This window comes from Lycorma delicatula, chromosome 9, assembly GCF_047948215.1.
Source record: "Lycorma delicatula isolate Av1 chromosome 9, ASM4794821v1, whole genome shotgun sequence".
Classification (NCBI taxonomy): domain Eukaryota; kingdom Metazoa; phylum Arthropoda; class Insecta; order Hemiptera; family Fulgoridae; genus Lycorma; species Lycorma delicatula.
The window spans coordinates 93384835-93400403 of record NC_134463.1 but is presented as its reverse complement, the minus strand read 5'-3'; positions in this window follow the sequence as shown (position 1 = coordinate 93400403).

The following is a 15569-nucleotide window of genomic DNA, read 5'->3' as shown; positions in this document are numbered from 1 at the left end:
AAAAAAAATCTAAAATCCAAATGTTTTTGGATTTTGAACTTTTTTGGACACTTTTGGTCCAGTCGATTGCAACGAAAACGGGAGATGCACAGTCCTAAATCCAAAATTTTAACATCTGAATATTTCCTTTGAAATCTGAAATTTTTCGCGATCATAATACTTACTTTACTTCATACAAGGAAGAAAAAATCATGTTAACCTTGAAATAACGGTGAAGATCAAATTCAAGATCATTATGAGGTGTCCTACTCTACAACAAATCAAAATAATAATGTAAATAAACAGATAACAAAACAACAATAAAAATTCAAATACTTAAGCAACAAAAAATATATGAAACCCTAATCTGAGTAACTTTTGTTTAGGTCATTTTTTTTTGTGTGTAGTTAAAAAGAAAACATTTTTTTTATAAGAATTACAAGTAAGCTTTTGACAAAATTTTATGCTGCGGCTAATTTTATTACATGAACTCATGCAATTTAAAAAGGTTTTTTTTAAGTAAATGATGTTGGAGATACCTCAAAAACACATTCTTCGTAGAGATATATCAATAAGGTTAGAATACCTTCTTTTAATTTTAGTGGCTAGGTGAACTCATTAACCCATTCGCTACTGTGATCCCCAAATGGGAATTTGAATTTTTTTCACTTACAATAGGATTATATTAAATATAATATGTGTTTGTTAAACACACATACCTTCTAGTTTTAAATGTTACTTTTTGTTTCATTGTTGCGTAACTTGAGAAAGTATTTGACATGTAAATTTATAACCTATACAATAAAATTATGTTTTCATGTTTACATTGTTTTCCAGTGAACTTTTTGTTCATGTTTTTTTGCTTTTTTTTGGAAGATTTTTGTGTGATACTACCAACACATCCTTTTAGTTGATAGCACAATAATATGTAAGTATATATAGCACTTATTGTATAAAATATATTGATCCCCCCATTTGGGGCTCATGAAATGTACTATGATAAAAAATTGATAATATTTAAGTATTTTAGCAATTCATAGTTTTTTCCTTTTGTTGTTTTCAGAGCAGTATGGCTGTTAGAAAATTTCTTAATATTTGAGATATAGAAGAATTACTTAAAAATTATGAACTTTTTAACAAACTAGAACAAGAAACCATCGATATAGATGAACTGTCTCCCAATAACATGGATGAAGTATGAGATTGTAAAGACCTTGATGATAATGTTATAATGTTTTAGAAGACACTCTCCTGCAAGGCATTTCTGGTCAGTTAGAAGTACAGAACAACGGTTTCAAACAATGGGCCATGTGCTGCTCTTGTTTTCATTTGGATATTTAGGAAGGAGAATGTGAAGAACAAGTTGTGAGTGATGTATGAGCCTTCTGTAATAATGAAGATTTTTCTGCAGTATCCATCAGAATATGGAATATTTTTCTACAACTTCTTTATCAACTTTGAGTTATTATTGAAATAACATAATAATAAATGAGACTGGAACAGCATAGTATAATAGAATGAATGAAGTGTCCCTTGAAATCTGATAAAATAATGAAAAAAGAACATGAAGCATACAATTATTGGTATGATGAAAATAATAAAATTTTTGCATTGATTTGGAATGACAATAACTGTGTCAAAGTTGTAACTGTGTTCTAAGTTCTAAATTATTCAGGACTATAACCTTTAGAAAAAGTGAAAAGATATTCTAAGAAAGAATATTTAGTGGATAGACTAAACATTGTAGTGCAATACAACAAATATATGGGTGGGGTTGACAAGCTGGACTGGAATGTCCAAAATATCACAATTAATTTAGAGGTAAAAAATGGTGGTATATTCCTCTTTTTATAAATATCATTGATGTTGCTGCTGTTAATGCCCATGCTCATTATATTGCTTGGAATGAAGACATCTTGTTATTAGATTTCAGATGCAATATTGGAAGAACATATATGAAAAAAAAATCATTATCCAATCCTAGTCACCAGAAGATCCAGTTCAAGCATAACAAGGAAAAGCTGTTTACCTGAACGTGTTATACAGATTTGATCCAATTGGACATGTTTTGGAAAGGACCCTTGAGGGAAAACAAAGGAAATGTGCCATATGTGGCAGAAATCTACACAAGTAATGTAAAAAATTTAATATAGAACTACATGTCAAATGCTTTCCTGTTTGACATAGAACATGATTTTTTCTTGTTTTTAACTGGAAATTCTGTGAGCCCCAAATGGGTATCAGTATAAAATGTTAAAAAGTAACTATTTTATTTTAAATATACCAATAAAGTAATCTAAATTCTATTATCTAATTCCATTTTCAAATCTAGTACACTTAAAAAATATTAAAATTAATAATTTGGCAGTTAATGCATTAATTTACATAACATTAAATTTATCATCTGGTCAGGTTACTCTCATTTTCAGTTATAATCACTTTAACCGTATAAAATGAATGAACAGAAAATTTAACTCTATTAACTACTGTAAATACCAGTTTTACGCATTAATTATTTTACTCCTGTTACTTTTTATAACATAAGATTTACATTGTATCTTAGAACTTAGGGTACAACTTATTTATTCAATGAAACATGCAAACTGATAGATACAAGCTTTTATACATATACCTTCTAGATTAAGTATGGTTCAAAATATAATTTGGTTAAAAATATTGGATGGAAATGGTTTCTAATACTATATGATATAAATTTTGTACACTTGTGAAGAAAGTTCAACAAATTGAAAATGTTAACAGCTTACTTGTAAATCTGCAATAACATAATGATAGATATAAAGTATAAAGACTATTATTCTTAATAAAATACAGTACCATATGAAATTGTCATTAATACTACATCTAAGAATTAGACCTTACTTTATTTTTTTGTCTTATCACATAATTCATAAAAAGAAACATGATTCTTATTTTTGTTATCCTTGAAGGACATCTTCTAAATAAAAAATAAAAAAAACAAAAAAAAAACAGAATACTTATCTTGTTAAAGAGCAACTATAAACTATACTTATACTAATACTACAAAAATAATATAATTATACTAATGTAGTATTGTTATGCTTTGTTAAAAACCAGACATTCTTTAAATTGTACTTTCTTCAAAATGACAGCCTCACACACCATATCTTATAATCAGGTGTCTTATAATTGCTTGATTACAGATTATTTTTAAAATTTTGGATTGTCCTTTATGTACTTAACAATTTTCTTTAAATTTGTAGCTATTTATTCTTCTCCATTGATGAGTTGCATTTGGAACTTGCAACAAGTTACAAATGCAAGTTGTTAATCACTTCATGCAGTCTATTTCCTTTGGCTGCATCAAAGTAAATAATATTTAAATATTCACGTGTTCAGTTTATTACTATGGATGCTAAAATTTGCTCACTTATTTCAGCTTCAGTTTGGTATTACTCTTGCACCCTTATAATGGTTATCTACAAATGGACAGATGTTTTTTATTATGGTATGATAAAGATAACAGACTTTCTTCATTAGGCAATCCCCAAAAAAATTATCATTTTTACTGTTGTATTCTCATTCATGATACTGTAATGATTTTATTTATTTTGTGTCATTCATTAGGAATGTTATTTAGTCATTTATTTATTCTTTCTTCATTAAATATAGGTTAATTCCCATTCACAACTATGATATTTATTTTTATATTGAGGAATGAATTTTATAGCATGGGAGAAATGTTAGACCTGGTTGGGACTCAACCCAAAACCTTTTGGATGAAAGATATGATCATTCTCCCATAGAGGTTATAACATAGAATTTAAAAATTTCAGTTAGTAATTATTAAAATATTTAAGTTTTTTTCATATGATGTCAAATTTGGTACTGTATAAAACTAACATATTGATACTCTTTTGCAGACGTTTTTAATAGAGACTGAGTAATTGTTATTATAATTTTTTTATATTTAAAAAACTAAAACTGATGTCCTAATGAAAATTAGGACATCATTTTACTTCAGTTTTCATTTTTTCAAACTCAATGCATTAGAATTATGTATCAGAGTATTTACACTACGATGACAAGTAGCAAAAACATATACATTTGTAAAAATATTCCATCACTAAATTAATTAATAATGTTGAATTTTTAGAGCTGCTGAACTGTCTACAGAACCAGTAAATAATATTCTGGAAATAACACTTAGAGCTTTTTAAAGTATAATTTATTTTATCCACAAAGCAAGTTCTTTCTTTCTTTACTAACATATTTTGATTTCTCCTGACTATAATATCACCTATATTTTCATTATTATTTTTACTAATTGTATTTAAATTTAGTTAATCACATAAAATATTCAGATATCGATAATCAATATAAATTAAAAGTAAAATTATTGTCTTCTAAAACTAATACAAGTAATCTGATTAATTCTATTTTTTTTTTCTCCAACTCAAGTAGAGACAGTGTTTATTTTGGACGTTGTTTCTTTGTTGAAGGAAAACATTAATTTGACACGTTACACTAAAATTCACTCTTTTTTATTGTTGTGAGGCATGTTATGACCTTAAAGTATGAAGGGTGCTGGTAAGAACTACTTTCCCTGAGAATAATGATGTATCATTCAATCATTCCTATAATGAAACAGACTATCACTATCTATCACTATCACTATCACCTGTGTAACACTGAATGTCATCATCTGCATTTTTATGAAATTAATATGTTCATGTATAATAATAATATGTTTAGTTTTCACTTAGAAGGCAATGAGAAATTCTCTCTTTTCTTAGTGAGCTTGGATGTTACAATCTTGAGAATGGCAACATCAGTTTCTGGAATGATTAATATCTTGTGTTTGATAACCAGCAATATTTTTGATTATAGTAGGCTACCGACTACTATCTAATTTAAATACTATACTTCCTATGCATTTTTTTTATTATTTAATTGAGTCAACAATTTATAATTCTATTTTAACATTATTTTTGCTGCCAATGTTTAATTTTTTAATTAACTTTAATAATAACTCTCAGAGACCAGTCTCAATGAATCATTATTTTATAGGGGAAATTTTTCTGGTATGCACATGTGCAGCTGTTTATGTATAAATTTATTTCAATTCTCTACGTTCCTTTTCTTATTTTTATCAAGGTTTCTCATATTTTTATCGTTTGTACAAACCTTTTTCCATGCAAATAACATTAGTTAGGCATATTCAAATTTATTTTAAAATTAAATTAAAAAATATAAAATAAACTTTTAATAAATGAAATAGTTTTCTAAAGATCTTCTCTGAAAATTACAATAATACTTTTACAGCTGTCTTTGAAAATTTCGGTTTTATAAAGTTGATGTTGAATAATTGAAGTGCTGACATGGGAAGGTAGAATGTAAAAAAAAAACAATTTTCAGGTTTTTTATAGAAAAGGTAGTAAGAAGTTATGCCAGTAGCATAGAAAGAGCATTATGTCAGTTGGGAATAATTTATTTGTTATGAGTGACAGAAGATGAGACTAGTGACAAGAACATGTGATTTGGCATTGAGATGGGAAGTAAGTCAAAAGGGTAACCTCTATTAGTTGCGCATTTATTGTGTTAATATATCAGTTATAGTTATTGTGTTGGTCAGTATGCGTCCAAAACCTTTCACATACAAACTGGTAAGTCTTTTGATTCTTTCTGCTATGAAATATATTTATTTATAATAAGAGATAGCAAATATAATATTTATTTATAGTACGAGATAACTAATAGTTTTGTTTACGATTGTTGTGTTATTTCCTTTTGTGCAGGCTTCTTGTAATTGCCAATATGGTTGCCCTGGCTTTGAGGAGAATAAAGTACAAAAGTTGCACTCAGATTTTTGCAACCATAATGAGAAAAGCCAAGGTAATGTTTTGTTTGATTTGGTGAGCACAGTTAACATAAAGCAAAGGAGGTTGTGTAAAATTGATGATCCTCCATTGAACCAAAGGCAGATATCTACAACCTACTGTTTACCGTCAAAGTATGGGCATGTTCAAGATTCCACGAAGAGATTCAAAAATATTTTAGGAGTATCACAAAAGTGTGTTCATTCTGTGATTGAGAAAAAAAGGATGGGGAAGGTATTTTATTAAAGTCATAGGGGCAAAAATTCACGATTCCATGCCCATAAAGTTAAATACACTGAGGATGACAGACAGTTCATAAAGGCACACATCTCATCATTTCCCACTGAAGAAGTCACTACTTGCAGAAAAATTCTTTGAAACAATATTTTAGTCCAGATTTTAATACCCAGAGGATGTATCGTGCCTTTATGAAAACGTACCCTGAATCAAACACTAACCAGTGATTTTATCAAAGAATTTTTAGAAAATCATTTCCAAATTTTTCCTTCCATCGCCCTTGAACAACAATTGTTCATGTGTTCTAATGAAAAATAAAATAAATATTACAGTGGAACCAGAAAAAATGTAAATTATTTTAAAAAAGTGATACATCTCAGGAAAGCTGAGAAAGCAATGCAACATTTGAATAGTGACAGTGCTTCTTCACGCATGCCCTCAAGTGTGATATGCACCATCAACATTGACAAAGAGCAAGTATTATTTACTTCCACGCTCACACATCCTAATATGTTTTATTTTTGTCAGCTCTACAACTTTAATCTTTATATTCATGTCAGGGATACTAGCAAAATTATCATGTCTTTATGGCATAAGGGTGTTGTTGGTCACAGAGGGAATGAAGTGGCCTCTTGTCTTCTATAGGCGATCACATTTTCTAATATAATTACAAGAGAACATTGACTGTGTGGTGTGACAACTGCGTCGATCAAAATAAAAACCAGATGGTTCTAATGGTTTTAATCTACACTGTTATAAACATTTTTTTCAATAATATCACTTAGAAACTTGTTGGGGCATTCATACTTGCAATGCGACAGAATCTTCAGCATTACCGAAAAGAGTAAAAAAATTTCTAAGCCCCTGAAGAAATAGCTCAAGTGATTAGCAAAGCAAAGAATGTGAAACCATTCAATGTTGTAATGATGAAAGAAGGTTTCTATGACTTCTCATTGTTATTTGATAACTTTTTAAATATATCACCGATAAAGATCAGCTCTGCTTCTTGGGTTAGTATTTCGAGGGATTATCTGCTTATCATATAATAAGTAAATTGTTCAATGAAATGGAATCACAGAAGGAGCACATTTTGAAAATAGGCAAATCTGTCAAAGGCATCTCTGTACATGTTAGAATTCATGTATCCAAAATACTATGAATCTTATTGTAACCTTTGTAAATAATATTTTTTCTTTATAAAACTTAATTTTCTTTGTATTCATTTTTGTAATTAATAATTTTCATATTTTTTATAATTAATTTTTTTTTCATAAAATTTTCTTTTATGAAACATTTTAAAAATGTAATACAAGATTTAAACATATTTTGTGAAGTAGATGTTCTGTGACTATTTTTCAAATAAAATGTTTTTTTAATATCATCAAAACTGTTTTATCATTTCCCTGTAAAACTGATTTTTTACGACTTACTTACCTTTCCCATGTCAGCGCCTAAATTAAGGGATAGTAAGTTTGTGACCATTTGTTTTTTATTCATACAAGACTTCTAAAAATCAGAACTTAAAGAGAATTAAAGAAGTATAATTTTTAAGTTTTGTGAAATGAGTATTAATTTTTTTTTTGAGATGATTTTATGATCGATTAGTTTTACATGTTTGATTAATTATTTGCATTTGTTTAAATTCAAAAACTTGAATATGAAAATTGTATGAATACAACATATACTAAACTATATAGCTCCTTTTAAAATGAATTAATTAGAATTATTAACATTATGATATGATATAACTATTTATTCTGTTTCAGCTTCATATGTATTATGTGAATCACAATTACTCAGTATAAACACTTAGCAAATCTGATCAGCAGTTGGCAAATAGATAGACAAATTGCCTCTTTGCCTCTTCCACCAAAAATCAACCATTAAACACGTATAACACATATGTTCATGTGCGTGCACATACACACACACATATATATATACACACAGAGAGAGAGAGAGACGTGCACGCACACGCGGAATAATTCAACAAGAATTTACGATCTATTTTCTTCACTTTTACTGTAGACTGATGTAATTTGACTTGATGAGGTTACTGATGAAGTAAGATTTTTAGATAATACCACTACTCAATCTTGTAAAATGTAATCATGTTGTTACTGGCCTTTAGTTTTACTTAATGAGAAATGAGCGTTATAATATTTCATCAATTAACCAGGATTGAATCATTTAAAGAAAATTAAATATTTCTAACAAAGAGCGTTTTATTATTTTCTAAATGGTTTCCCTTTCTTATATTTTATAACAAACTCAGAATAAATCAATAAACTTATAAGTGCATGAAGAAGTTACACCTTTTGGCACAAAAAAATTTTATTTACCCAGAAAAATAATGTAATATATACAAAACAAAAGATAAAAAACTACTTTCATCATGAAAACAAAGTTTTGAATACAATTACCATTCCAACTATCAAAGATGAAATTTGGGACTAAAATTCATTGTTTAAATCAGCATCATATGAATTACAGTACTTTATTATGTATGAGTGTGTAAAATATTATTACAATAATGACAGTATAAACAGTCAAAACTTGTTACATAAAAACATGATGAGGCAATTATTAAAAAAAAATAAGGTAATCATTGAATTGCTTCACCTCTTTGTTCATCAGGCTTGCTTATTCTTCAAGGTAATCTAGTCTCAAATAAAAGTTTTCATACTGAAGCAGTGCAGATAAGAATCACTGTAGTTCCTAGGACAGTCCATGTTTGGTTGAATTAAGTTAAAATAATATACATACAAAAGGGTATCATAAAAATTTATTAATTTACATTTTTTTCAGTGTTAGAAATGTTTACTTGGAATCAAATTCTATCAGCATGAATGTATTTTAGAAACTACGTTTACATATAATTTTTGTATAAAAAAAATTCAAACTGTACATTTTTGAAAGCAAGTTATCTATATTGAATACTTACAGAAAATTTAATTATTTGTTGCATAATAAAATAGTTTATTTTAAACATTATTCTGTAAATATATTTAAATTATATATTGTTATTAATATAACAATTGTTTCATGAGTAGTTACAAACTAAATAATGTTAAAATTTAATAAAATGTTTAAACGTAATCTTTGAATTATATTTTCTAAGGCTAATAAAACATGTATAAAGAAAATATTGTTAAATTTTCATTAGTAATTAACCTGTTTTTGTCAATTGTCCTTATTATTTGCCTTTTCCAATCTTCGTTACAAATAAAAGAAGTCACACAGGTCTAAAATCAAAATAAATATACTGTCAATATTTATTTACAAGTTTCATCCTCAACTTACATTCTTCATAACTACGAAGTACATTTTTTATATTTAACACCTATATAGAATTAAAACTCTCATTTCCAGTGAGAGTTGAACAGATTTCTGTTCAATTTGTGACTCCTCAACCATATAATCCAGCATGGTACCTTTCTTGCTCTTTAATCTTTAGAAGAAAACCAATTTTTGTTGGAGCATATATATAAATAATTGATGAATATCAATTATTTCATGATACCTGAGGGTACTAAGGAAAAGGACATTTTTTCTGAGTCTATCAGTGTTGTTAGTGTAAGGTTTCTTAAAGTGATTTACACAATTGAAACATTAAGCCCTAAGATAAATAAAAGTTTTAGCAAATGGGTCACGGAGATGAATGGTGAATTGAAAGTTGTTAAAAAGGGAAATAAAATACAGATGACCATACATACTAAAAAGGTTTGGAATTTTATTGAGTCTTCATCTTGTAAATTTATTAATTTAATTATAATACACCTTTAACGTTTTTTCATGTTTCTTCTTCAGGAAAGAATTATAATAGAATTATAGTTACCTTTTTCAGTACCATTGAAGTTTCTGTCATTCCATTTGCTCTGAGATCTGTTGAAAATGGGTGAACTTAAGTTTTAATCTAACATGGCACAACCAAAAATGATAATTAATGAACCTCAAATGAAAAATTTTAGGAAATGGTACAAATAACACCTTGTCAGGCTTAAATCTTTGCTATTAGCGTTCACTGTGAATGGTAACAGCAATACCGTATGATCACTAAAAGTGTAAATGTTATTAATCAGAGAGCAAAAGAAAATATGAATTTCGAACGAGTGAAATAATCAAACTATTCTAACCGGTCTGACCCTAATAGAAAATTATCTGCATATAAGCTTGTGTGGTTTGTAATTATATTATCCACTTCATCAGTTGTAATAAATTTTTGATATACTAAATACGTCATTTGAATCAGGAATAAAAACATTAATAAATGATTTCCAGTAAGGTTGGAAGGCAAACAAAAGGAATCAATCAGATGGTAATTTACCAATTCGATAATACTTTTATTTCTTTGAATAGGCCTATTTGCATCACCTGAACCGACAGATTAGCATAATCAACGTCATCATCATTCCACATATCATCTAAACTATCACTATCACTACAGATATCCGATTGCAACTGGTCTACAATGTTAAAATAATCATTTTTTTAAGTAGATGCCATTTCAAATGTAAAAAATCTTTATACATAAAGCTATTATAAAAAACGCGAAACCTCTGGTCCAGTTTACAAATATTCAATAAAGTTAATAAATTAATTTATAGGCGTATGCACAATATTCAGTCACAAAACAACAGCTACAACCCGAACGGAATAAACATGTAAAAATACTCATAATATCTTTCATGAATAAGAAATAAACAAACCACAAACAAGCTGTATCATCTGTTTTATGTATGATAAAAAATGCGTTGGGATGAGACTATAACTATTTACTAGCGCTGTATACCATTGCGAATTAACGATTAACTACATAGAAAAATAATCGCTGGAATATTATGAACAGAGCCTATTAAAATCAAATAGAAACTCATCGACGGAATATTCAGACAAAAGCTCTTTTTGTGAATGTTGGCATCATCAGAATATTCCGTCATAGTACGGTAAGTGAGTTAGAATTCACGCTCAGAAATTACTTTAGTACTTTTCTAAGCAGAATAAAAAAACCGATAAAAATTAATTCAATGAAATAGACATTCACTCTTCATTATCTCAGATTACACCTAACATTCCGCGCCCTCTAAGATTACTTCTGTAACTATCGAATCAACATACGAAAGCATAATCAACATAAAATTTAACCAATCGCAACAAATATTCCCTATTCAGAATCTAAAATTACATCTAACATTCAGCGCCCTCACTTAATGACTTAAGAAACTATCTATGTATTGAAATTGGAAAGCCGATAAAATTTAAACCAGTCACAAATTACATCCACTGTACCCTATGTCAGATTAAAACTGCCATTGATAGCCTTCAATGATTATTTACGTAACTACCTCTCAGACCAGGAAAGTCGAAAAAATTAAATATATGACAACACGTATTCATCCTCCATTATCGAAGATTACATATATCATTAACCATCCTTACAGATTACTTCTGTTGACAGCTAATTAAAAGGAAACCCTATAAATATTAAACCAGTACAAAAAAATTCACTCTTCATTAAAACCAGTTATCACCAAATAGTAATCGCTTTCGAAGAATACCTCTGTAACTATCTAATCATTACAGGAATGCCGATATAAATTAAAAAATTCCCTTCATGAATTCACGTTTCAGGGTCTTCAAATAAAAAGAACATTCAACGAACATATAAATTAATTCAGTACCTATCTACTGAAAAGAGGAAAAGCCAATAAACAATAACCCAATAAGAATAGATCTTCCATCTTCAGCATCACAGATTACTCTTACATTCAACTCCCTCTAAGGTTGCTTGTATAACTATATTATCAATATAGAAAAGCGGAAAAGAATTTAACAAATCCCAACAGACCTTCCATATTCAGTATCATAGATTGCACCTAATATTCACCGCCCTCTAATATTACTTGCATAACTATCTTATCAATATAGAAAAGCCGATAATAAATAAACCAATCCCAACAGACCTTCCATATTCAGTATTTTAGATTACAAGAAACATTCAACGCCCTCAATGTTCTATGTATTGGAATAGGAAAGCCTATAAATATTAAACCAATGACAGATCACATTCACTCTACCATATTTCATATTACACCTAACATACCCTCAATGATGACTTAAGTAACTTTCTATGTACTGGAATAGGAAAGCCTATAAATATTAAACCAATGACAAATCACATTCACTCTATTTTAGCTCAGATTACACCTGTCATTCACCGCCATCAATGATTATTTAAGTAACTACCTCTCAGGGCAGGAAATTCAAAAAAATTAAATATATGACAACACATATTCTTCCTCCATTATCGCAGATTAACTATATCATTAAACATGTTTACAGATTACTTTCCTGACCAGCAAATTAGAAGGAAACCCTTCAAATATTAAACCAATAACGACAAAACTTTACTATTCATTATATCATTTTTCACTAAATATTAATCGGTTTCGAAGAATACCTCTGTAACTATCTTATCATAACAGGAATGCCGATATAAATTAAAAAATTCTCTTCATGTATTCACTTTTCATGGTCTCATAGATTACTCTAACATTTATCACTTTCTAAGATTATTTGTATAACTATCTTATCAATATAGAAAAGCCGATAATAATTTAACCAATCCAAACTGACCTTCACTCTTCAGTATCATATTTTGCACCTAAAATTCACCGCCCTCTAAGATTACTTGTATAACTATATTATCAATAAAGAAAAGCCGATAATAATTTAATCAATCCAAACAGACCTTGCCTCTTCGGTATCCTAGACTGCATCTACCATTCACCGCTCTCTAAGATTACTTCTGTAACTATCTTCAAAATCATATAAAAGAGCCATAATAATTTAACCAATCCCAATAGACCTTCCATATTCAGTATCATGGATTGCACCTAATATTCACTGCCCTCTAAGATTACTTCTGCACTATCTAATAAATATAAAAAAGTTGATAATAATTTAACCAATCCCAATAGACTTTCCATATTCAGAATCTTTGATTATTCCTAACATTCATCGTTATCAATGATTACTTAAGTAACTATTTATGTATTTGAATTGGATAGCCGATAAAAAATAAACCAATCACAAAACACATTCACTCAACCATATCTCAGAATACACCTGTAATTTGGTTTGCTGGCCTTTCTCCCGCCACTACACTATTTGGTAGCCCTGAACATAATACTGAATATCTATGCCCCAACGGCTACTGAGTCTCGAAACAGTGTTCATACTAGCTCCTAGGGCTAACCTAAAATCGTGGTATCATACACCACTCGCTTACGTGTCCCAGCACCCACTTCTCATATTCGCTAAAATGGGTAGGTGGACCCCGTCAACAACTAAAACATATATTACTATCAATAATTAAATTTATCTTGGCAAAGACAACAATTTGCTGCCACGCCTAGGCCGCTGAATGCCTGCAAGTACCTGTCCACCATTAAGGCGCCTGGAGACTTAATTTGGCTGGTAGCCATCCATATTTCATAAGGGTAGCTTCCTACAGCAAGCGGTAGAAGTCTTATATCCCTTAAAGTACTGATGCTGGTTGAACAAAGCAACCAAAGGAACACGGTCCGACAATGCGGCTCTCGCCACATTGACTTGCCGCTTGTGACGGCCAATTTTCTTCTTGACCTCTAAGTTCCAAGGTAGCCTGAGTTCTGCCCCCCGCCACCAACAACTGGGCACTCGAACATCATGTGTTTGTTTGACTGGACCTTCCCGCAGATGCACAGCTCATCAACTGCCAGGCGTAAACTTCTTGGCAGGTTTAAACCTGTAGCATGCTGTACAGAAGATCTAGGATTCTAAATGATTACATTTAATATTCAAGAATGGTTCAAGTTTCAGTCTGAATCAATTAATTTAATAAGAACATAGGCAATGTTGCCTATGTTTTTATTAAAATTTTGAATGATCTCTAATTATACAAAAGCAAAATTGATTCAGACTGAAACTTGAACCATTCTTGAATATTAAATGTAATCATTTAGAATCCTAGATCTTCTGTACACCATGCTATAGGTTTAAATCTGTCAAGAAGTTTATTTCCAGTATAACTAAAGAAATTAAATTTCCATTTGTATAAAATCGGGTAACACAGTCATGAAAATTAGACATAAACCAGTCTTGATAATTGTATGACCATTAAATCTGATGCAAAATGACCTAGAGATGTTGGTCAAGAGATTAACCACTGAAACAAACATATATATTCATTGTTACTAATAGATAATTCGTAATTATTTTGATAAGCATTTTTCTTTAGTTTATATTCACCTAATGATGGACTGAACTTCAACAAAATTTTGTTCAAATCCTAACCAGTCCCCCTAAATTTATTTATTTTATACAATTTCATAAAAAAAAATTAATAGTTGTTAAAATTATTAATGTTTTACTAATGTAGTACATGTAAACAGCATTAACAGTCCATGAATGACCTACATTAAAATATTCACTTGTATTTTTATTAGATAATATCGCACCACAGAGATTTTTTTTTGCTCTTCTTATTAGCATTGTCCTGTAACATTTATAGTTGACACGTTTCGGAGTACCTTCATTCTCAAAACTACTTTTAACATTTTTTTTCAGAATGGAAGTACTCTGAAACATGATAACTACAAATGTTAGAGCGACAGTACTAGGAAAGTAAAAAATAACACTCAAATCGGTTATGATAATCCTAGTGGAAACATGAAATATTGTGAAAATTTTATTCATACCTACCTCAATCAATGTTTTATAAAATCAGTACATTCCTTTGGGATCAGTAAATCTTGTGGGGAACTAATGGGTTATATTCCCACTTAGCCAAATGTCTGCAGGTGGATGGTTTCTTTATGGAAATCTGAGTATCCTCAAATGGATCTTTAGTATCTATATGGAAGAAGGAAAGTGTACTCTGATATTTGCTACTGCAGCATACATTTCTGCTGATCAATAATGTGCTGCTTCTACCTTCAGGTATGAAAAGCTAAAAAGAGTAGAGAAGGTATCCATTAGGTGGAGAGATTTCGAAGCACTCTTAATAGATTTCTTAGTCTCAAATTACTATCTCTCTATGGGTAAGTCATCCCTTTCTCACTGTTCATCCTTTATCCTTTCTCATCTCTTACCTGGGGTGTTCTGTGAGTTGTGTGGATTAGATGCCAACTCATAGAGCTTACAGAATTATCAGATAAGGAAATTCCACCATCATTAATATTTTATAATGAAAGATTAAATGTATTTCAATCATGATTAAAATTTACTATCCGTGTAGGTCTTAATAAAATTAGTTTTGTGTTGTGTTGTAAGCCAAAAATGATGCTTAGATGCTTGAAGCTCAAAAGTGTATCAAAAAAGAACAGTAAAAATACATCTTTTTTATATTTACAGACAAGCCCTAAGTTTATAAATGTATTTTTGTAATGCTTGTTAAAACTTGTCTTGTTACCTACTATTATTACATTTGATATATAACACTTATGTAGTAAT